This window comes from Meles meles, chromosome 4, assembly GCF_922984935.1.
Source record: "Meles meles chromosome 4, mMelMel3.1 paternal haplotype, whole genome shotgun sequence".
In the NCBI taxonomy this organism is placed as follows: domain Eukaryota; kingdom Metazoa; phylum Chordata; class Mammalia; order Carnivora; family Mustelidae; genus Meles; species Meles meles.
In genome coordinates, this window is record NC_060069.1 from 84,605,401 (window position 1) to 84,630,853 (window position 25,453).

The following is a 25,453-nucleotide window of genomic DNA, read 5'->3' on the forward strand; positions in this document are numbered from 1 at the left end:
ATTTACATGTTTATCATTTCACAGATATAGAACACAGGGATTGGAAAGTAAATGTTTTTCCCCAGGCCACGTACCTAGTCAGATCTGGTCTATAATATAAAGTCTACACATTGTGAAGCTTGTCTGTGCCAACCCCCCAACAGTCTCTCCATTCAGGATACAGACAAAAATGCAATGCACATATACAGATACAATCATTTTAAAATGATAATAATAAAACTGATATCAACCTCTTACATTTGCTGAATGTTCTACTTTTCAAAAATTAGCCCCCACTGAGGTCTGTTTTTTGTTGTTCTACTTATACTGCAACAAACATTTGATTTTCAAAATAAATTTAGAAACTCTTTAAAGGAAATGATGTGTCTTTTCATCATACAGCTTTTTTGAAGCCAGAACTTAGTAAATAGAAATATCAGTGAGGGGGCCTTTGGCTTGGGAATAGAGTTGCAAGTTCAGCCAATCACTCAGAGCTTTTCCTACCAACTTTTCCCCACACAGCAAGCCCTATGCCTTCCTTTCTTTCTTTCTGTCACCTAACTTGACTACCACCACTCTGGCCTAGACTATGTTTCCACTGGGATAAGAGCTATCCATCCACATGGAGTGCTAAAAGGTCATGGTAAAGGTAGTTCTTTCTTATAATCAGAGAAGACAGAAATAAGTAAAATGTGAAAGTGTCACTACCACTATCATCAACAATGCTGGTAAACGGATTGCTAGATATGTGAGTATAAATTTCACATGCAACAGGCTCTGAATGGTCTGTAAGTTCTAATACTACATCAAGTTCAAAAAATATCTTTTAACGATGTTCTAAATATGAACTGCATAATGCCTTATTTTGGCATTCCTGCTATTTAACATGCTTATGATGTGTTTTGACTATTAAACTGTAAAGTCTCACTGTTTATATTTCCTCACACTCCCACTGCATATATTATTGTTACCATACTTTCTGGCATTTTCTGGAAGAGTCTATTCAGTCGCAATCACTGTAGACAGATGTTAGTAGGATAGGAACGTAAATACAGAAAAGTACAGACAATGTGACTACATCTTCCACCAACCATGTACTTAAAATATTATTTTTGAAAACCCACAAAATTGTATTCGTAAGTGGGACACTATTCCCTGTGTCTATACCTTCTGTTTTTATACTCCACTTTTCTTTTACTCAATGTCATGTTAAGTTTGATACTCTGGCTGTTTCTGATTAAAAGCTCCTGCCAATATATAGTTCCCTCATTGTTGTTCATTATGTATTATACATTTCTTTTCCCAAAATGAAATCACAGCTTTTTAAATATATTTTAGTATTATTCCTACTTCTTAACTTTAATATATAGATTTTTAGCAAACAACCTCATTGTAATTGTCAGTTTGCTTTCAATCTAGTCTTTGGCAAATTCTCTGCATCCACTGTTCAATTTCATTACCCACTCTGGTCTTCTGACACAATAGTAACAATTTGTTGACTTCAAAAGGTGATATTTTATGGTAGTCAACAGTAAGACTGATGGCAAAAGCTATCTATATTCTAGTACAGGACATCTGGAAATCTATAAATTTCTACTAGAGAACTGAACTAAAGAAATGAAAAGGAACACATACAAAAATCCCGTGTCTGAATGTTGAATATAAATGTATGAAAAATATGTAAATAGTCACTAAATAGATGTAATTAATGCTGGCTTAACAGAACACTATTTTTGCATGGCTGAAAATAAAGAATAGCTTTGGTTTTCCATTATTTATGCATTAAGACTGTTCTCTTTATTACATGTATTGGTCAGAGCTACGTTAAGACTTATCTTTCCTTATCTGTACTTCCAAACCATGTTACCAAGCCACTGTTTACGAAATACCACTTTCTACTTTACAGTTATTTTCAAAACTCTTACTTCTGCTACCAGACCGCCACTTCTTTGAAGACCAAGTATATTTTGATAAGTTTGGTAGATCTCACTGAGCCTAGCTTACTATTTTGCCCCAATATGTATTCACTTAAATCAGCAGAGTAGAATATCTCAAATCAGCAATGTCATGTTTATTTCATATGATTAAATGTGTTCCCATGATCCTCAGATCTTGTTAGCTCTTTAAAACAAGTTCATGCTTAGTTAATACCTCCCAAACTGTTTTAAAATTCAAAATATGAAGAAAACTCAGTTTTAAATATAAGTTTCTCTTAAAAATCCTTTGGAGGAAGAAATATCAGCTGGAGAGGGACCATGGTTGATATTTGCATAGGCAACAGCCTTTAGATTATATGATATTTAGCACAGTTCCTTTTAATAACATGGCATTATTAACAGCCAGATTATCTGAATAAATTAGCCTTCTCTTAGGAACACTCAGCCTTCACACAAACACTCACATAAATATTGTGTCCACATTTCAGAGGAGTATTAACTTATCAATTCTTATTCACCTCTTTGGGTATATAAAAGATATAACTCTCAACTTCTCAGAACAATTTCCAAAGAGATGACAGTTTTTCCTTTGGAGCATATACACTACTGGAAGCATAACAGTTATTTCAGAAACCTCTTCACCTTTTTAAAAGCATTGATCTCAGTGGAAAAGGATTTCTTCACTCTATAAAATATGGTTATATTCCATCACAAAGATTAATATAACCTGAACTGTTTTAACAAAGGATAATCACAGAAACCTGAGTAAGATCTCAAAAACAGTGGGGAAAGTGCCAGATACATAATGTTTAATACTGTACATAAATGCTTTAAAGATTCTTCACTTTTGTGGATGTCACAGACACAGGTATTAAGATGCCTCTTGGAAAATGTAAATAATTATCTGTAAGAAATGTACGAGGGTCATTAAAACCTAATAATTATATGTAAAAAACTGTAACCATGTATTTGCTAAGTGCTTTTTTAAGGATATAGCTGTAATGTTTACATAAACATACATCTTTATAATATGAAAAACACTACATAAAAATCAATTTCCCTATCATCTAAAAATATAAAATATGTCTAGAGACACTTAATGCCATATGTCAATAGCTCTTCTTGAATTCTCTGCTTTGCAATCAATAATTCTCCAACCATTAGAGAACATGTTCCATGACTCATCAGAAATGATATACAAAGTTAATGGGGATCAGTGTTCCCCTCCACACACACACATGCATCGACACTAATGGCAGTTATACCTCATACAAGGGGAGACAGATTCAAGATGGCACCTAGCCAGGAGACAACTCCTTCAAGGTTCTCTATAAAATCTGTCCTCCCTGCAAAAAAGAACCCACTATATCCACCCTGTCCTATACCTTTGGCAGCCTTGAAGGAAGTAAAAGTAAGCCTACTTTATATGGGTAGAAAAGAACGCATTTTTTCCAGCGTAACACTGTGTATGGCAAAATGTATTTCAGTTATGAAAATATCCGAGGGGAATGTTTCCAGGACCTATGCCATTGTGCTTTGTTTGCTAGTCAGATGCTTTCTCAAGAATGTGTTCAAATTATAAAGACAATTATCTCCATGTATAGAAATCTTTCAAAGCCCATATTACCACAGAAACCTATTTTTACCTTTCTTAACATTCAAAACAAGGCCTTATAGCCTACAAGTGAAAATCTCAATCTTCTGAATTAATCTTTGATTAACACGTGCTCAGAAGTTTGTCTGGATTTACATGATGTTTTTATTTTCTAAGGAAGGAAAGTCATAGGATAGGAAAATACATATTAAGCATTTGAGGATAATTGCTATTTACTGAAAACTCTATTTTAAAATAAATTTTAGTGACTCGTTTATGTTTGGTAACTTCAGGACAATGATAACTATAGTGTCTCTAAAATGTTCCTAAGTAGCAATCATACTCTATTCTGGCCTTTGAGAGGTGTTAAGACTCATCCCCTAATTATAAGCCTTTTCTCTGTTATTACTACCTCACCATTAAATCTCTAAACTAAACAGTAGTTTTGAGGAAATAAAAATAGATGTTAGGTAGTGTGTTTTCTCAAATTTTGATTACAATGGATAAGAAAGACAAGGTATTTCTATGTATAGTAAACGTCTTTAGCTTGTAAAAATAAAACTCAATTTTATTATATTTTAACCAGCAAACTCTTTTAGCTTTCTCTCAGAATGCTGCTTCCCTGCTTTATTCTAGAACAACACTACCCAAGGGAAATGCAATACAAGCCACATTTGTTATTCTAGGTGTTCTAGTAGTCATATTTTAAACAAGGAAAAAGAAGCAGATGAAATTAACCTAACAGTATATTCTACTGAAACTGATATATCCAAAATATTATCATTGTAACATATAACCCATATAAAAATATTAATCATTAAGAATGTTTTACATTCTTCCCTTCATACAAAGTTTTCCAAATCCAGAATGTAAAACTTAACTAGCCACATTTCAAATGCTCAACAGCCACATGTGGCTAGTGGCTGCTGCGCTGAATGGCACATTCTAGATTTCCAAAAATATGAAGCTTTCTAGCCTAAAAAGCCAACACTTCAAAATCTTCCTAACATCCTCTATAATCAGTATTGCTGTTGGGATTTTATATTAAGCCAAACATTTAAGTGAATATATTTCACTTCCTTGCTCCACTCCTCTGATCTACTGCTCTCCCTGATGACTTTTTCTTAAGGGTCTAGGAAACCCCAGTGACCTATTCTCTTTAGCTCCTTCCAAGCAAGATCTGGGATGTTCTCTAACCTGTGCATCTTCCATCACCAAGCAGAAAACCTGAAGGTGGAGCAAGGCTATTCTCTCTCAGTTTCCATAAATAGATATATCAAATACAGGTCTAATGAACCACGGCAGTGATAAATGCAAGGGCAGTTTTTTTGCTTATGATGAAAATAGGAAATTTTAATAATAAAGTAACACACCCTTATTCAATGAGTAAAATGATTTTACTCTCCCCCCACCACCCCCAAACCCAGGAGAAACCTTGGGATACTCTTTACTTGATCTGGAACAGAACCCAGTGCTTCATTTCATAGGAATTCTGTGCCCAGAGGAAGAACAGAATGTTGGAAGCAAAATGTAATGAATTCAACTTGGAGTCTAAGTTTGCTTCAAATGTGAAAATGTAAACACAAGCAATAATGTTTTAAACCATAAAACACTCTGGATTCTCCACTGGCATGGCTGCATAGAATATCACACTTTTGTTCTTAGTTACATGAGAAAAAAAAATTAAACTAGGCACATGTGAGCCTTTCTGAGTCTCCTAGTAATAATATAACCTGATTATTATGTCTTAAGTGACACTATAATTATAGGCGGATGGATGAACAGGTTTTCTGGTGCTGACCCAACCTGTTCCCTAAAACACAAAAGGCAACTTTTGTAGTTCTCCCTGAGGAAACCCCCCATTAAACAAATAAAACTAAAAACTATGTCTACAGTTTGAAAGAAGGCCTACCAACACAGTAATAAAAAAAAAAAAAAAATTCACCCCTATGCAAACGAATGAAAACCAGAACACTGTGGTTTCCTTAAAAAAAAAATGGTTTTGAGCTATAGTTGTCACCAACTTTAAGAAAGCAAAGATACAAGTGACAACAATGTGCTTTCTCAGGCTACAAAATAACATTATTCAGTGTCTCTGGCAATAAGTTTACATCTAAGACATTCTAAGTATTGAACTAAATATTCTTCCGATGAATTTCAGAGTCGTTGAACTTTCATTTTAACCTGCCTTAGTGATAATATTTTATCTCAACAGCAGGACAAGGAGAAACACCAACACTCTCAGGAACCCACACAGATAACGTGGAGTGGATCACTTATGAGGGTATAGAATACTTAGGTCAGAAATACCCTCTGTGTATAAACAGACACTGTGTTCAGACCCAGGAGGGAGGAACACCGTGTCCACCGGTGTAGTATTTCAAAGCGCCTTGCAGAGGGCTTGCAAATCCAAAGGCATTAATTATGACTTCTCTCTCGGTGTATTAATTTGTTTAAGAAATTCCTCAGAGTACGGCAGAGTTTACCATCCGTTTGCTATCGCCTGTGTCTGTGCTGGTGGGCACACAAAGTAAAGACAGTGGCAGTAACCTTTCTGGCAGCTTCTTACTCCGTCTTAAACCTAGGGAAGCCCCCTCCACGGGAAATACACCACCAAACCCCAGCAGCCGTATATTCCCCCCGGGCCGGGGAGAGACTTAAGAACACAATGACTCTTCTAGCAACACCCCTGTCGTTGTAAAGTGCTGTGAGAGGGGCAGGCATAAGCTCCACCATATACCTGCTCGTGTTACAGGCTCTGGAATCAAAGTATTCTCACATGACACATTACTACCAATAACAGATTCCGGCTCCGTTTAAAAAAAAAAAAAAAAAAGTGCGGGGGGCGGGGGGGCACATATTTGTCCTGCTTTTGTCTAAAAACCAGAACCCAAGTACTAACTACTTTTCATTCTTTTCAGTCTTTCATGAAAGCAATTCAATCAACCAACTGCGGCTCCACCCAGAGAGCGTCTATACTTACTTTTCTTACAGTTTTTGAGTGACGCACTACAAAACGATGAAAAGAAAAAAAAAAAAAAAAAAAAGAGGAGCCCTCTCATGCAGGGCGTCTTCCGCCCTGTAAACTTGGCAAAAGGCAAACTGGACTGAAATACAGCACTCTCCATATAAGGAAGCCCAGCTAAACATGTCATGCGTAATTTATGGGTAGCAGGCAGAGAATTAACCTTTGCGTGCACATATTTGGCCCAGATGAAAACCGGGCTGGATGGCAGCCCCGGGGACAGGGAGGCGGGCTGTCTCGGGAGAAACCGCGGCTCGCGTCTGATGGACTCGCATCTTCTCCCGACGAAGGTCATTAAGTTGTAAGTACACTTCCACGCACCTGTTTCTTTCCTTTCCCCCCTCTTTCTTTCTCACCCTCTGTCCTCCTTTCTCCTTCTGTCTAGACTCCCAGACTGGACGCCGGCTGCGCTCTGACAGGGTCCGCAGCGCCCGGGGAAGGGCTGCCCGGAGCTGGGCTGCAGCCGCAACCTCCCGCGCTCCCCCGAGCGCGAGATGGTGCGCGATAGGAAGCCGCCCGCCGCGGCGAGCCAGCCCCGGCTGCTCTGAGACGCCGCCGGCCGGAGCCTCCTCTCACTTCCTCCTTCAGCCATGTACAGCCCCGAAAGAGTACAAACAATGCAGAGCAGCGGAGCCGCGCAAGGAAACTGTGAAAATGGAAACTTACCTCTCACATTTTTTTCAGAGGCAGCCCGACTGCCGACCGAGTGCCCAAGGCATTGTGGGAGTCATGATTCCGAGAGGCCCGCGATTTAAAATTGAACTTGTCAGTTCCCGGTCACGGGAGCATTGTGAGCGCCACAACTCATTCAGCTGCAGTGAAAAGACTGTTGCATGTCGCTGTGCAGCCTCTTATCGCCGAGGTCTGGTTTCCGCTGCTGCTGCGCGGCCCCTCCCCCGCCCGCCCAGCCCCACCAGGAAGCCCGGGGCGGACTCGTCGAGCTCCCGGACGCACGCGGCGGCAAAAAAACGCTCTGCAACTTTCCGCCGCCCTCCCGCCCTCGCCGGGGCCGCCCTGTCGCCCCTCAAGCGAACCAAGTCCGCAGGGGGTGGTCGTCGCCGCTCGCGGCTCGGCGCCGAGGGCACAGGGAAACCGGAGCCGGCGCTGGCGAGGTGCATCCCCGCAGCCGACCGGTGGTATCTTCCATCTTACACGTTCAACATTATAACAGCCGAGCTACATAGTGCAAATGGGACGCACCCCTACTACTTTCCGCTCCTTGCTACCAGCCGGGCGGACACAGAGGTTCGTTTTTTTAAAGAGGCCGGCGGATGGTGTTTTTTGTAAGGAAGCCGGCAAGGTTAGGTTGAAGGTGAGAATCAGCTCGGCAGAAAACGGTAAGGAGCTCTTGGGGCTGCCGCCTTAAAATGCACCACACAGTTTTTGAACCTGGATGGCTCACAGGCGGGAAAAAGATCTGCAAGACTGCCAGGCTGTCTCTTCCTCCAGGAGCAGGGTGTCCACAGTTTTGCAGTTCCTCAGTAAAACTGACTGTCACGCAAGCACAAAAACTCCCACTGCGGCTTCCACTCGAGCTTGTAAATAATATTTGGAACGTAAAATCCCCTTTCTTCCCAACTCTCCATTACACGATTTATAGGAAGCAGAGACCCTTCTCTGAAAATAAAATATCATTTTCTGAAATACTGGAATATTCCAAGGCAAATAAGTCATATTATTGTTGGAGCAAAACAAACCACGGCCCCAAATCATAATTCATTGGGTGTTATAAGATGCAACTCGGCTCCACTTTGAATGGAAAGAATTCTGGAATAACATGATAATGTTTTGGAGGATTGGGGGCAGAATTTCCTTTGAATTTAAGGAAGTTTGGTAACTTGTTCAATAACGATTCTAATTTAAAACATCGGTTCCATGTTTTGGACACAGTGTGGAATGAAATGGTGGATATGGTGCCATGTTCATCCTACAACTTCGTTAAGTCCTATTAAAGAGGGCGGGGCCGGCTTAAGGAGGAAAAGGGAAAACATTGTGAAAGGTGCTAAAGTTCAGGAATAAGAGGCATTAATAACAGACTTGAGTTCTAGCCCTTGGCTAGATCCCCAAAACAGTTAATATTGTGCACTGCTCCCTTCCATAACAAATAAATAAATTAATTAAATGGCCCTACTTCTCAGTGTTGATTACTGAAAATTACCCAAGTGCACACACAGTCGAAGCAAATTAAAAAGGATACTGACACTTTCTCAGAGAATAGGAAGGGGCATTCTCTATCTGCCAATTAGTAGCTATAAGGAATTCCTTTTTTTTCTAATTCAGCATTCATTTCAACAACTACATCGAATGCCTACTAGGCCAGAGATACAAGACTGGATAACACAGTCCCTACCCTCCAGGATAATACTTTTACTAGGGAAGAGACAAATAAACCAATTACCTCTTCCTGAGGGATAAATGCTAAAATGGTGTTGGCAAGCCAAAGGGGGCCTGGGGAGGGTTAAGGCAGGCTTCCTGGAGGAGTTACTTTCAACAGGTGCCTTGAAACGTATATAGCAATTAACAAGATGGAAAGAGACTTATGTCTGGTCAAATGGAGAAAAGAGCATGGCAGATACAATGGACCTGCCAGCTTTCCTGTCAGAAGTGAGGGAAGGATAAGTGTTGGGGAGTGGCAAGAGATGAGCTGTAAGTAGGTCTGTTGTAATCCAAGGAGCCTGAGCTTTAGTCTGAAAACCGTGATGAACTGAAGAGTTTACACAGCAACGGGATAGGTAGAGTTTGGACTTGTAGTTCAGAGGATCCTGTGGCAGCAGCTTGAGGGTGAATGGGAATGTGGGGTGGCGGCCCATAGAAGAAGGGTGAATGGGTGTGGACAGACTGGAAAAATGACTCATGCAGGGAATGAGGAAGGGAGGAACCTTGGGAGGCTCCCAAATCCCTGGCTTAGCCTACTGGATTGTTTGCTACTTGCCTTTTAATGTCTTCCATTTGCCTTTCATTCTCCATGACAACGGCCTCTGACTTCTGAGCTGGGCCACCTATGCATCTGCTGGCAGGTTGGCGCCCTAGCTGGCTTCCACGCACCTCTCAGAATGTCCAATGAACCGCTAAGGCCTAATCCCTGTTATAGGAATTCATTTTCAATTGTTCTCAGACCCTTGTAGACTTCCAAGTTAGAACTTTGGTGTTCTTTTTCCTTGTGAGTTAGAAAGTTTGCTGTTTGGAGCAACATGGTGAAAAGCAGGACTTTGAACCTGTGTATGGTGCAAGAGGGGAAATTATTTTTCCACTTCAGCACTGAAGGAGGGGGGAAGTTCTGGGAACAAAAGAGAAATTGAAACTGAGACAGATTTTCTGCTCCACCGAACAGAATACAAAGAAATACAAGAAAGACCCTTGAATGCTAGAAACAGTAAAATAAACATCCTCGTAAATGACAAAGAAGAGAAAAAAAATGTTGTTTTACATTAGATAAAAGAAAAAGGGGTGGTTAAGAAAAACTATAAACTAATGGTCAATCTAGGATTCAAAAAGGGCTCAAAATAAATTGTGATATAAAGCTAGTTTGCCACAGATTTAGCTTAATTTAGTATTATTGATAATGCTAGAACATGAGTAATGACATTGAAAGTTTTGAAGCACTGTAACAAACACCAGATCATATGTTAAAAATATTAAATCATGTTGCCAGCTTTCAGCTACCAGTAGCATTCTAACTGCATTTTAAATTGTGGAAATTATTAAAAAATCATTAGTAATAAAAAGTAAATAGTTCCCATTTAGAATACCACTGATATTCCCTCAGTGCCAGGAAAGCATGAGCAGTATGGTTTCTTTTGCTTCTGTGAAGTACTTAGAGTTCATGGGCTCATGAGTGAGCAGATCCATAAGTACAAAAAGAAGGTCATTTGTGGGTGGAGAGGGAAATTACAGAAAACAATTTCAGATGAAATAAAACTACATTTTCAGATAAAGGAAAGAATGTTCACTGTAGGTTCTTGAAATATTTCAAACCATTCAAGTCTTAATTATACCAATGAATCCCAATAGAAATGCAGTTAAGGAGTATGGCTTTTAGAGATAATATCAGCTAGCTGGTTTACCAATAATATAGATAAAGGAAATGGTAGCATTTATCTTTTTCACTCAAATGGGAGTCTTTAAGGCACCTGTATAACTGTGTGTGAGTGTGTGTATGAATTGTATCTTCCTTGTCCTATAAACCACATTTATAGTTCAGTAAGTTCTAACTGCCTCCCAAATGTAATCTGGCTTTCCTGGCAAAACAAACAAAGAAACAAAAAACTCAATGAAAATATCCTAAGAAGGTATGCTTTTTAAAAGTCAAAATATGAAAAGGTCTTCAATCACTGATCTAGGAATGCTGTTTTTATTATACCAGGATAAAAATAATCCATTGCAAGACAGTGCCAAAACAGACCCAAATGTAGATCTTTTGCATTCTGGCCCACGTTTAGATACATATGGTTGAGAGAAGAAGCTTCTGGAAGGCAGGGAAGAGTTGGAAACATTTTTGTATGGAGAATCCATTTTAAGCAGATACATTAAATGTGTCTCTATTACATTTCATAGTGGAGGAGGGAGGCACTCTTTCATAGCTTGGATTCAAACTTGCTTAGGTATGTGAATAAATACACTGATAGAGTCAGATGCTTTTAGTTTACCTTCAAGGACCTTATATATTTCCCACCCTAAGTTTTTAAAATCATACCCAGTATTTAAATATTTAAATATAAAATAATTTATATTCTATTGTGTATTATGTATATATATAGTGTGCTGTGTGATACAACATATTGTATGTATAATTTTTGTGCCGCTTAAAGTGTAAATCACTTAAGTGTGAAAGTATTAGATTAAAATCAACGTATTTGTCTTAAAATGTTTATAAAGACTAAAACTGAGTTACAAGTATTTGGACATATCTCAATTAAGCTATTCTACCTAAAACGTGAATCTAAATCTTCAGAATAATTATTTTGGCATCTGGCAATAGGGCAATATAAAAAATACACTTCGGAATTAAAAGTTGAGAACCACAGAATTTAAGTTGGGAATGGAGCGTTAGAGACCATCTGGCCCTCTTCCTTTGTTAGACCAGACAACATTGTATAAGTAAATTGGCACCGTGACAGAGCAGGACTGGCATCAATGTCTTCTGACTTCTCGGGCCATTTACTGTCATTGGTTTTCTTAAAAACACTGGGGACAATAAGAAGCTCTAATATAGGCATAAAGTTCCCCAAGTTTAATGTAAAGAAGGGCCATGCAAGATTTTCAGTATAGTTCTTTACTCCTCTATTTTTTCTTTCCTTTTTTCTTCTTTTCTTCTTCCATTCTTTCTTCCACTTTCTTCCACTTCTTTCTTCTTTTCTTTCTCCACTCTTCCATCCTTTATATCAGAAAATACTTTTCACATAATCCCTCTGTTCCAGATTTCACAAATGTTTATTGAGCATCCACCATGCTAAGTCCTGTTCCGAGTACTACAGTTTGAGATATGACCACAGACCGATCACTACCCTCAAGGAATTTACAGGTTGCTAGAGGGAACCAGGCACTAAACAAGGAAGGAATAAATATAAAGAAACAGGTAAACATGGGAAGCAAGTTCAGATGGAGGTAAGTGCTGTCAAATAAGACAAAGCAGGTTAGCAGGACTGGGGAGGGAGGGGTGTTCGAGGGCATGGTCAAGGACCTCAAGGTGGCCTGAGATCAGCGAAGTCTTCAAGGAGAGGCAGAACATCTGCAGAAAAACTGTTCAAAGCAGTGGGAACTGCAGGTCCAGAGCCTTGAATCCCGATTTCACACTAAGGCTAGAAGTCCCAACAGTGAATAAAAACAAACAGGACGCTACCCTCAAAGAGCTTATAGTTAAGTGAGAAAAACAATGAATCCTAATCAAATTAATCACACTCAAAATCTACAACTGTAGTCATGAGACTTGTGGTCTCTGGGAACTGTCCGAGTGTTTGGTTGTATTAGAAGTTCGGGGGCGGGGGTTGGAGGTGAGGGATGGCACGTGATCCAGATTTGGTTTTCACAGAAATAACTAGAGTATTCTCTTGACCACTAGTGTGGGGGCTAATGGTCTAGTCCCAGAGCGGATGCAGGAGGTGCACCAAAAAGAGTGGGCTCTGCTAGGAGGGCAAGGGGCAGCAAATAGCTGAAGGGCAGCAGAAAACCCTTAGCAGTGAGATACAGTAAAAATTAGAATCTTACATCTGAGAACTGAAGAGAATCTGTAAGATGACCACCTCCAAGCCTTAAGGGAAGTGAGATTTACGTGTGTGGGTGCGCGTGCACACTCATATGTGTACTTTATTTCTTTCTTGAAGTCAACACAGTATAGAAAATTCAAAATTACTGAAAATAGAATATTTTTATAAAAATCAGCAGTGATTCCAATTCCCAGAGATAGTCACTGGTTGTACTACAGTTTATATCCTTCCAGGCTTTTCTCAACACATTTTTTAACATAGCTGACATTGTATATATGCAATTTTGTGTTCTGTTTTCTTTCCCACTTAATCTCATAGTATAACTTTATAAGACAAATGATATCTCTCATGTCATTCATCTAAACCTTCCTTTATCACATGAGGTTTGGGGCCTGGACAATTGGCCCTTGACCAAAACCTCACAGCTAATGAGAGGTCAAGACTGCTACTCCACAGTGTAGTATTTCACAACCTATATCCCAGATCCTGAATTAATGTGTCTAATATTTAATATATTGACATTCTACTCGGGATATACACATTTTTTAATAAGAACTGTCACTAAGGAAAAGGAAATGTACAATAATGGTCTTTTAATAAATAAAGCAGTTACAAAATAAATATGGGGATGCCTAGGTGGTTCAAGTCAGCTAAGCGTCTGCCTTTGGCTCAGGTCATGATCCCAGAGTCCTGAGATCGAGTCCTGTGTTGGCTCCTTGCTCACTGGGAAGCCTGCTTCTCCCTCTGCCTGCCGCCCCCCCCCCCCCACTTGTGCTTTTTTTCTCTCTGGCTAATACATTTTTTTTTAATCTTAAAAAATTTAAAAAATAAACAAAAATAGATACGAAACAGGTAGCCAGAATGCCAAAGTGGACATATTACATATGCATGTTTATAATGTATAATTACATGTAATATTAAGAAATGCTTTCTACCATCTCATAAAATCGTGGGTGTGGCTTAGCCCAGAATCCCCTGTAGTTTTTTAGAAATAGTATCCAATAGGTCTTATAGCATGAATGTTATAGTATAACTATTTTATATACCATAATGCAAATATTTCTATCTATTATCTCTGTCCATGAAGAATAAAAGCATCTGAAAATATGGCCGTCGTCTTATTGGTTCCTAAAGGCAAACAAATTTATGAAAATGCCAATAGCAAGACTGGTTTTTCCTTTCCTGAATGTCTATTTTCTCTCATTACTCATCTCATATTTGAAGTTCTTTCTTTGGGCTTCTATGATCATTTATGTCCCTCCCTTTCCTCATTTCATCGCTGGGTTCTCTCTGGATTTTGTCGGCCCCTCTTATTCCTTGTTACCTCTCTATTTCCTGAAATTACCTTCAGATAATTTCCCAACAGGTGTCCTAAAGGCCTTTTGAGAAAGGACGACTTTTGTTGCATTAATAAATGATGGGAGATTCATCTACACACGTTTTTCTTTTTCTCCTCTTTGCCTTTCTAGTAGTATGAAACTCAGTAGTACAGTCATAAATTAATTCTACTGTCTTAACGTAGGCATCGGTATGCTGGCTATTGCTTCTTAATTCATTGAACAAATATTTATTGGGCACTGATTATATGCCAAGTGTTGTGCTTGGCACCGGAAATAGAGAAATTATTAAGATTTCTGCAAGGTACTCATGGTCTAGTTCAGCTGGGGGGTGGAAGTGAAGGGGCAGATGTGGGGAAAAAAAACAAAACACCTCACACTTTTGGAAAAAAAGTGTAGCAAATGCAACAATTTAATTAAATTCAATAAACCCTGAGTGCTCTCCATGTGCCAGACAGATAGTAAGGAAGCTAGGGCTGTGCCAGGCCTTGCTCCTCATGGACTCTCAAGCAGCGGGCAAATGGTAAAATTACCTGGCACGTGTTAAGTGCTTCATGGCAGAAAGAAAAGTCATAAAGGGTCATGAGACGGACAAGCAACTTGATCATAGGAACACTTTTAACAAATCACTGCCCTAGCAATTTGAGAAAGTTTGTTCTTCTTATTTTTTAGGCTGCTGTTAGCCAACTGAGGGCCAAGACTAGCTCCCAAACAGCAGGCTTCCCCACCTCACCTTTCGGGAATCCTAGGCTCTCCTTGCAACTCTCTCCTTGCTTCCCCCAGGCTTTCAACAACTAATCCTCAACTAGGTGATATGAGATTATCTGATTAAAGTCATTCACAGGAAGGTGAGATTGAAGCTTAACCTTTCAAAAGCAATTAGTTTGACAAAAGATAGTTGGATAACCCTAAGGAACCAAACCGCTAACTGACGGAGCTTGGAGGGCTCTGGTGAAGGGCCTCTCCATCTCACCCTCCCAGACGCCCACAGTTACGTCTTTCCCTACTTCCTCTCCAGAGATAAAGAAGAAGGGAAACTGGTGAATTCCAGAATGTGACAGGACTCTAATGGCACATAAGCTCTCTTTGCAGTCTTCCAAAAGTCGAACGAGGTGGTATTTATGAGCCCATCCTAGAAATGGGGAGACTGAAAGTAAGGCAGTGGTTCCTGACTTTGACTTCACTTTGGATCCATGGAGTGAAATCCAGACCAATCAAATCAGAATTTCTGGGAGTGCCATACGAGCATCAGTATTTTTTTTTTTTTAAGTTCCTCAAATGGCTCCAGTGTGCAGCCAAGATGTACTCCTACTGAGCTAGAATTCAGGAAATGGAATTACCCAGAATCAGCGGCGATCCATTGACCTGGTCCACTTTCTCCCTTTGGCAAATAAGGTCTATTTGGCTTGAAAGAAACAGTGTCCTCTGCAGGAATGTCTGTCTCCAATAGAGTTAGGTTTGGGTAAACCGGTGCACAGATGCATCTAGACATGTGGGAATCTGGACTAGCTGTCTGGAGCTAGGGTGGTAGTGCGTGTTTATCACACACCTGGTAGGACATGGTGGCTCTAAGACACCTAAACACGTTTCACTTTATACCAGGTGAGCATCCGTGGTCTGTCTGTGGACTTAAAAACAAACTAGATACAGTCAAGTCCACACAGAGGATAATCCTACACATTCTATAATGCTTAGGTTTCTATTTATTTATAATTCCATATGCTGCCTCTTTCTAAGAAATTGTGATCATGAGCACCTCTTGAGAATATCATTAGGGTCTCTGAGAGATCAAAAATATCTTAGGCCACTTCTTTTTTGGATTTATTTGTATTGAACTATAGAATGTGTGTGTATGTCTATTACATAAAAGTGTATATATACACACGTGTGTATATATGTGTATGTGTATATATATGTATATATATAACTTTCTAAAAATAAAGTCTCGCAAATTCTTATATAATTATGAATTCATTCAACAAAGTAAATGGTTAAATCATAAATACAAATACATTAATAGGACATTTCTCATTCGAATCTCATTTGCAGGTAACATTAGAAGTCTTAATTTATGGTTGTTGTGAATGTGGCTTTGGTCCCAAAGGCCAACACATGGGTGGCTTCGAATGCCCATATTTTCTGCCACAGGCTTAGCAATGAGTAACTGCCGACAGGACCTGATCCCACTGAACCTGCCCAGTACTGAACGTATTTTTAGGCGATGTTGAACATTCTTTTCCCTTTTCAAACTTTTTCTGGCTGTAGGTCACCAACTCACCAGTAAAGGCGGCATTTTCACTGCCTTTTTGCTGTCAACTTTCCTCTCCAGCTCACAAAGAATCATTAAGCACCTGGCATAATTCCAGCCTTTCCTAGAATCTGAGACTATAGAATGAGCAAAACTAGACCTCAAGGCTCTCGAAACATACAGTCCAGCCCGCAATAGCTATGAAATAGTAAATAATTATAATCAATTAAGTAAACAGTATGAGTGTGCAGGGTGTAGTGACAGAAAGCAAGAGTGTAAACAGGTGAATCTAAACTCAAAAGACAATTATCATTATCTTTATGATCTCTCTCTCCCTTTTTTTTTCCACATGATTCAAATGTCTAGAATTACAGCCATGTGAGAGCTGTCCCAATACTTACAGTACATGTCTTCAGTGTTGGAATTCCTTTTAATTTGTAAGACAGAATTCTCTTCCTGGCTGCATGAAATAGGGACTTTATTTCTGTCGAGATGCACATTGTCCGCCATACAGGCCCCGAGGGCAAGGTTTGGGGAAATCTGTGACTGATCTCTACTACGCCTCCCTTGCTGTATTCTTTGCTGTTTACATTCATTCATTTCTCAGGTTTAGTCTTTTAAGGTTATGACATCTACAACACAAAGCCAGCTTCTCTCTCATTACTTTCAGACAGTGTAGCATGTCAACTTTTGAATTAACATACGAAAATCCAATTGTATCATCTTTTGTTTCACCAAAGTTAAAGGCTCTTTTTTAATCTTTGTTCCTGGATGTACATTTTTTTTCCTGTTCCTGAATATAATAGGTAATAGGTGCTCTTAAAAAATAATGTATCAAGTGCCTTTAATAGGAGTTTATTAATTCTGTTCGGGTGCCATTGTAAAGATGTTTATGCATGAATATTCTGGACTAGCAATAGAGCGGTAGTCTGCAACTCCCACCCACAAGCTACTCCCATACACAGTGTAACTTCCTTCTACAGCGTCAAGACTCCCACATTCCTACAAAAGCACTTTCCTACCTGTCATTTAGTCTTCACAATTAAATAAAGAAAAAGTTAACTGTTTAAAAGAGGCTGGCCACTCTGGGCCTCTCTTTTCATGAAGTCATTCTTCCCTGAAGATGGTCTAAATTATAGACTTAGCCAGAACAGTTTTTCCTCTTGTGAAGACTTTGAAGTCTGTTTATTCTTACAGCATTCTGGTAGGTCTGTCTTGGAAGAAACTGTAAATAGTTTGTGAGGGTTCCTAAATACCAAGGACTCTATGTGGGCCCTGGGAGGTGTTCACTTTGTTAGATTAGACTTGAACTTGTGGAAAAGGGCATATGTGGCACCAAATATGCAACTTAAATGAGACAACCAAAATTAATTATTAAGAAAAAGGAGTACATGGGTGACGCTTGGTCCAACGCTGGATATATTCCTCACTGTGATGGAAGAAGGCAGCTGAAGTGAATCTGTTTCATCTATGACTAAATTCCCAGGTGACTCAAGAGAAAACACAGCCTCTTGGGGTTACTGGCAAATGGTATACATGTGCCAAATACGACACATGGGCCAGCTTTCACTGGCAAGGGTCATGGTTGCTACAGCCTTGTCTTTCTGCCTGTGTTGTTGGCTTCTCTTGGAAACAGCATAGCCACCTCTCTCTCACCAAGCTGGTGCAATGGCTTGTGTATGCACCACGCTTTTTAGCAGAATCAGGTTAAAAAATAAGGGGGTGTTATTTCCAAGGCTTCCGCTCTGTCTCTGCCTCAGCTCCCATGAAATAAAGACAGTCTTTGGAGTCTGTTCTGAAGCACACATTTCTAGACAATGTACTCTCAGTTTCCTGCTAACATAAACTGTCTACGTCATAGAACTGTGATAATGAATGATTTCACAGGAATTGACCTAACATATGTCAGGCCTTTGACAAATTACAGCTATTGTAATAATTTCAAATTATGAATTTAAAAATTTAGAATATTTTAAAAACAAGCACATGTGAAACTTCAGATCTGTTCTAAACATGAACATTAAAATCAAATCACAACTTTAAGAAATTTACAACTATTGTTTATAAAAGATCCTTTTACAATTTTTTGAATGGACAGGTAGGGTATAATCAAAAGGGAATCCATGATGTTCCCTGGAATGATCAACAGGCACTTTAGAAACATCACTCTTAATTGACCAGAGCACAGCTTTCTTTGGTCCAACTTTCCCCCTCCACTTTATGACAAAAAACATGGGAAGGACAAGCCACAGCTTTCTTTGGTCCAACTTTCCGCCTCCACTTTATGACAAAAAACATGGGAAGGACAAGCCAAGCCAAGTAAAAAGCATCTATCACTTTAAAAAAGAGTATATAATGCGCAGTTGCATAGAAACCACATCCTTCAGAGCTGTGTGTGTGTGTGTGTGTGTGTGTGTGTGTGTGTGTGTTGATGCAGTCGGAGCTGTTAACACAGGATAAAAATTTAGTTGTCTACTTGCCTCTTTTAAGTAATACAAGTCAAGAGATGTTCCAGTCATCGTTTCTCTTTTTTTTTTCCCCAGCTTTTACTCCTACCTCCCTAAAAAATGTATCTCTCGATTTCATTAGAACAAACACCCTCAGAGCTCTAAGTGGAGGAAATAATGATTATGTGTTGCTAAGTACTATTTAGTAACAAAGGTTTAGGCCACAGGAATGGTGACATCACCCACAGAAAGAGGAACATTTATACTTTTGAAAGAGATTCTTTTCCAACGTGATGGGTCACCAATCAGAGAACAAAGCCAAATAAGGCAGGAGGAGAGGACGCCTGGCCCTGGAAAAGGCATCTTTAGCATCCGATTCTGGAGTCATGCCTCAAGCCCACGTGCTCTTTCTACGCTCCCCTCCTGAATCTAGTTCGTGTCAACAAATGTGTACTGTTCTTACTGTAGAAAACCTACTATTCTCATCCTTCAGTATATTTGCTTCTTGGTGAATCTGTCCACCTGTTGTAAGCAGCAGGTCAGGAAGTGGCTTCCTGTTTCAAGAGAGTTCCCCAAATAGTCACATCCTGCAGATAGCCATGCATTTACACACGCATACACTCAGAAACCACACACCATCTCACACTTTGCAATAATCCAATGACACGGTGAGTCATCAGACCCACGTGTTTGCACGATACAATGAACTGCATCACTTAAATAGCACGTAAGTCATCTATACTCTTCCACACTTCCCAATACCAGTAACATAATGATTTTCTACTTGGGCGTTGTCAGAAACACTCAAAAGTCAGCTTGTAGCTCCTACAATATCATGTCTGCCTGCCTTGAGGAAGCTACCGTTGTGTTCCTCTGCACCCCACCCATTGTCATCCTTCTAGTCACACTCAGTTCAGTGCCACTGGTAGGTAGGGGTTTTTGTTTTTGTTTTTTTCATTGTCAGCTCTTAACCCAAATCAGAAATAGAAGCAGCCACACTAGTTGTCATTAACTTCTCAAGTATATGGGGATGCCACTTGTTCTTGTCCCTAACAGCTATTAGGTTTGTTAAAATAATAATAATAATAGTGATAACAATAATAATAACAAAAATAACAATAATAATGATGATAACAATAATATGAAGAAGAAGAAGAAGAAGAGGAAGAAGGAGGAGGAGGAGGAAGAGGAAGTCCTTTTCAGGAAGATATTCTGTATTCCCTTCCTAAATCACACTCAGCCTCCCAACTCCCCCTCAAAAGTTGTGTCCAACTAATTCTGGGATTTAAAATGTAATAACTGGATGATTTCAATCTCTTGGGATAATATAAATAAATCAGAGGAAATTTATAATTGTTCTGAAAATGCAGTGTCAATACCTGCCTCTTATAATAGGAACAGGTTGATGCTGTAAGGGTCCCTACCGTCATTGGCGCTGGGATTTGAGAAGGATCAATGAGAGAACATCTGTTGTCCCCAGAGACTGGAAAACAGCCTTTTCTCTAGACTTACCTACTTCATATCCACACAAAAACTAAGGTGCCTGATGACCCCATTACCAGACATCAGGCTACCTATTTTCAGTGGCCGTGATAAAGGTCAGCTATTCCACAGCAATTGTGCTGGAAAATCTTAAATTGAGCAATTCAAATAATATTTAAGCCCTTTTCACTTTTATCAAACCCACACCTATTATAAAAATGATGAAAAGGTAAGAAAATGTAGTTACCTCGAGAAGATAAATTCCACTTACTTGAAATTTATCTAAATATAAAAATTTATCACCTGAGAAAGCTTTTGACCTATGTAGTAATTCCTGCTTCTCTTCAAACAACAGTTTTTCCTACTCTGTGTTAAACACAGATAATGAATGGATCATTCATTGCACACAGTTCCCCAGTACATACATGTGCCTGTCCTTGCGAATATTTGCTCGCGCTAACTCCTTGCCTTGGCCTACAATCTCAGTAACCTGGCCCTTTGTCAACCCCAGGTCCCTATCTTCATCTCCCACTACTCTCTGAGACCTGGACTTTTCCTTTCTTCTTCTCAGAGAGGCGGATCTCCTTCCTGCCTCTGCACTTGCACATCCCTCTTCCCAAGGGCTTCCGCACGGCACCATGCTTCTCATCATGCTTCTCATCATTCCGGTCTTAGCTTAAATATTTCCCTTCCTGAAAGGCCAGGTAGGTAAAGAAGCTTCCTTTCTCTGTTTCTCTATCCTTTTACTTTGCCGAATTGTCTTCATGCTGCTGTCATCATCTAAAATTCCCTTTTCAGAAATTCACTTGTTAACTGGCTTACTCATCGTCTTTCCCCACTAGACTGAAGTTCAGCTCCTCCAGGGTAGAAACTTGGTTTTGGCCACTGGTATCCCACAGCATCTAGATGGGTGTTTAATGCATAATGCTTGATATATGAATACATGAGTATATGCACTTCAAAATGGAAACAGAAGCTTCTCACAAGAACTAAAATCCTCTCTTCACATAGTCCACTTCCTGAGGAGAACCACAAAGGCAGGGTCACCAAATACCTCTTCTGGCAGGACCACAGAAAAGAAAACAAACAAACAAACAAAAACCAATACAAAACCATGGCTCAATGTTAAATTCATGTACTACTGAAATGTTTTTCCAGTTCTTTGCCAATTTTCTGAGTTTTTTTTTGAAAATGTATTATCCCAATCCTTTTCGTCTTGATGAAAACTTTGATCATTCGACCTTAATGCTGCCTCCCCCAGGGAGCCTTGTGCTATGACGACACCAAGAAATATAACCCCCAAGTATTTTAATGTCTCAGGTGACTCCTTATATTTTTCATAGTGTGGCTGAAAATTCACGTCTTTTGAGATTTTTCCTACTAGTGCCTAAGATTTCAGAGGGGCTGTGCCATATAATATATACATTTTTAACTGTATTTAAACCAAAGCTTTGCCTATTCTGTTTCTCAATGTAAGTTCTAAAGGCAGTGTATTAATGATAAAGATCCATTGTAGAGACAGACACACCAGGATCAGTTTGGTTGACCACTATCCAGTGAACTCTCTCAGAACCTTTTTTCCCTTAAATCTGTAAAATAGTATTAATGGTACTTAACTCACAAAGTTAGTGAGGGTGTTAAATTTGTTAATCATCTGAAGCATCTAATATGCAATGTTATTTCAAAACTGATACTAAAAATGATATGCAATGGTACTAAAAACTAGTACTAAAAAATGTAACAGCAAAGCTATTATTATTAACATTATCATCATCATCATCATCACCTAGGACCTAATAATCTCAAGAACCAAGTCCTATGTTTATAACCTTAAACTTGATCTGTTGGATACACACACAAAACAACTCCAAACAGTTTTCCTAGAATAGCTTTAAAATCCACTTCAAGATGAAATGCAAAACCAGGAAATAATTACAAAACAATATGTGAACTATATGCATAGCCATGAGGCCAGCACAGGCAGATGGTTAATCAGGAAAGAATGCTGGAAGGAGATTGCTCTTCCATCTGGCTTGAGGGAAGCAATGAACCCTAACTGGCAAGGAAGGGTGGGCACATGTTTTTCTTGGGGGTGAGGGCAGAGGCAGAACAAGTGCAAAGGCAGTGGGGCAGCAAAGCAGAGCAATTGCCCCCAGGATCCTAAGAGATTAGTGGTACCCACTGTGAACCCGTCCCTTTTAGTTGCATGGAAGAGAGCCAATACACAAAGAAGAGAATTCTCGGTCTATTTGTTGTCTCCTGGGACCACTTCTTTTGTTTCAGTTCCTTTCACTCTGTGTTAACAGAACTATCCCACCTGACAACTGCATTGCAGCTCAGAGCACAACCATACCCGTGGCCTCCTCTACACGACCTTGGGAGATACTTGTTATTTTTGTTACATTTGTTTTATTTATATACAAGGCTCAGAACTCTTGAGGCCTTGTGCTTACTCATCACTTGAATACCTAGTATGTTCCATGCATTTTTCTAGACGCTAAGGATGTAACATGAACCAAACATTTCAGACCAACCCCTGCCCCCATGGACCTTACATTTTAGTAGCAGAAACACACAATAAGTAATTAAACAAAGAAATAAAGATAAAAATTTTATGTAACATTGAGTGTTATCAAGAAAATTAAAATGAGACAAAAGGATAGAGAGTGGGTTAGGGACACGATCATAAAATATGTACTTGGTCATTGAAGACACCCTTTAGGAGGAACATTTGAACATCTGAATAAAGAGGAGCTGTGTCACAATAATGTGTGAGAAGCATATGCCACGAAAAGACGGAAAGCATGTGCAAATTCTCTGAGTCAGGAATGAGTTTAGGATGCCCTAGGGGCAAAATAAGGAGTGGAGTCAGAGCGTAATGAATGAAAGGTTGAGAAGTACGCTATGAGGGTGGAGATGGAGGTAGAGGACAAGACACATAAGCAACAGAGAGGAATTTGAATTCTTTCATAATCAAAATAGGAAACCATTAAAGAATTTTGAGCAGGGAGTCATATGATTTGATTTCTATTTTAAAACATCATGCTGGCAGGAATGCAAGAATTGAAAGAGGGATTTCTTAATAGGCTACAAGTAGAATGGAGATGTCCAGAAGAAATGATAGTGTCTTACACTGAGCTCAGGATGGTGGAAGGGATGAACCCGGTCGATGTTGAGATATATTTTGGAAATAGAACTGACGGGCTTGCCGATAAATAGGATATAGGTGAAGGAAAGAAAGAAATTAGTGATGCTTTTGACCTGGATAACTGGGTGTAAGGTGGTGTCATTTATCAACCAAAGAAGACTGGGCATGGAGCAGAGAGAAGGGTGGGCAATGAGAGGCTTTCTTTTGGACATGTTAACTTTAAGATGCCTGGTAACATCTGAAGTTTAATAATCACTTTGAGGTATGAGTCCAGAAGTTGGCAAAAAGTTAAGAAGGTATAATTTTTTTTTTAACTTACAGTTACGGTGCTAGATATCTGAATAGAGAAGAGAAGTAACCATCCAAGATTCACAGTCCCTAAGTGACAGAATGGAAACTGAAAATGAATCTTGACACTGACCCACTTTCTCTTCCTGCCACAAATATCAGGATGCATTCATCATTATGAGTACTAGAGTAGAATATGGGAGAGTGCTAGGGGCAGGAATATTCTAGAAAAGGTTGAGAATTTGCCCAATGCTACGGACTACACAAATTCATGGTTGCTTCCTTCTTTACCTATTTTTCTGTAAATGTGACGATACATGTACATTTAACTTTTAAAAGCCACTCTGGAATAATAAATTCATAAGATTGACCAAATACATCTGAGAACCCACTTTCTTTTCTAAAATTGTCACTTTTTGGAATATCCAAGAGGATAATTAAATTCAGACTAAATGTAGATTGAACAGAATTGAAATATAAAGATAAAAGTATAGCCAATAACTCAAACAGGTATTTCCAAATTGTATCATAACATCTGAATTAGGATCATCAGATTTGTTTAACAGACATATCTGGGACAAGTAACACTTACTCTCCATGGCTTGGAAAAAAATTAAAAGCCAATAAATTAAAAAATAAAATTAAACCAGTAACAATGCAGAGGGGGAAAAAATTCTAAAACTGGAAACAAACAGAAACAAATGAACCTGGTTGTGGGTATTATGGAGGGGACGTATTGCATGGAGCACTGGGCGTGGTGCATAAACAATGAATTCTGTTACACTGAAAAGAAATTAAATTTAAAAAAATTTTTTAAAAATCAGATACAGAAATAAAGGTGCATAGAGTACTTAAAATAAAAGAAAGAAACAAATGAACCGTATTATATTTCAAATGAATACTATGATACCCTACATAGAGAGAAAGAAAAAGAAGCAGGGATGGAAGGAAGAGGGAAAGCAGGAAGAAAGGAATTCATCCAAGCAACCACAAACACAGTATTTGGTGGGCTATGGGTATGTGGGGTAAGAAGTGCACACAGACCCAGAATTCTTTTTCAGTAGGTTTGTTTATTGTAGTGGTTTGGGTAAAGGAATTCAGAAATTATTTTCGATGTTTTATAGAAATGAGTAAATAAGTAAACATGCTGATGTTAAGATCCAAGGCTCATGCTATGGAAGAAGGAGCACACAAACATGGCATAGGCGAAGGCAAGAAATAACCTTCTGGGGATGGATTAGAACTAGAGATATCAGGTAAACTCATGATGCCCAAAATATGTGTGTATAGATACAAGAGTTTTTATGAATGCATGCATATGCTTTTGGGTATGCATACTATGTGCACTTGCATTAATATGTTTTTGCTGAAAGGGTCAACAAACAAAAACACTCCAGTGGCAGTGAGTATACCTAACCCAGATCTTGGCCTCTCATACCATTCCCCATCAAGAGAAATGAGATGTGGGGGGCCTGGGTGGCTCAGTCACTTAAGTGCTGATTCTTGATTTCAGCTCAGGTCATGATCTCAGGGTTATGGGATCGAATCCCGTGTCAGGGAGTCTGCTTGAGACTCTATCCCTCTCCCTCTTATTCTGCCCCTCCCCTCGCTCTCTCTCTCTCTTTGAAAGAAAGAAAGAAAAGAAGAAAAAAAAGAAAGAAATCTTTAAAAATAAAAGAAAGAGGGGCGCCTGGGTGGCTCAGTGGGTTAAAGCCGCTGCCTTCGGCTCGGGTCATGATCCCAAGGTTCTGGGATCGAGCCCCGC

At 39.3% G+C, this 25,453-nt stretch overlaps 1 protein-coding gene across 17 annotated transcripts in view; it reads right to left on the bottom strand.

Annotated features, from left to right (window-relative positions):
• Positions 1–25,453, bottom strand: part of MBNL1 (muscleblind like splicing regulator 1) — a 203,227-nt gene that overhangs the window by 172,643 nt on the left and 5,131 nt on the right. For 6 of the 17 annotated variants that reach the window (XM_046002507.1, XM_046002506.1, XM_046002509.1 and 3 more), the window contains exon 1: positions 7,202–7,334. The exons of 4 other annotated variants lie outside the window; for them this stretch is intronic. The gene's annotated coding sequence lies outside the window, so the exon portion shown is untranslated. Of the gene's footprint in view, positions 1–6,493; positions 6,515–7,201; positions 7,335–23,719; positions 23,779–25,453 lie in introns of those variants that run through there. 7 more of the 17 variants (XM_046002510.1, XM_046002513.1, XM_046002514.1 and 4 more) reach the window with 6 other exon arrangements.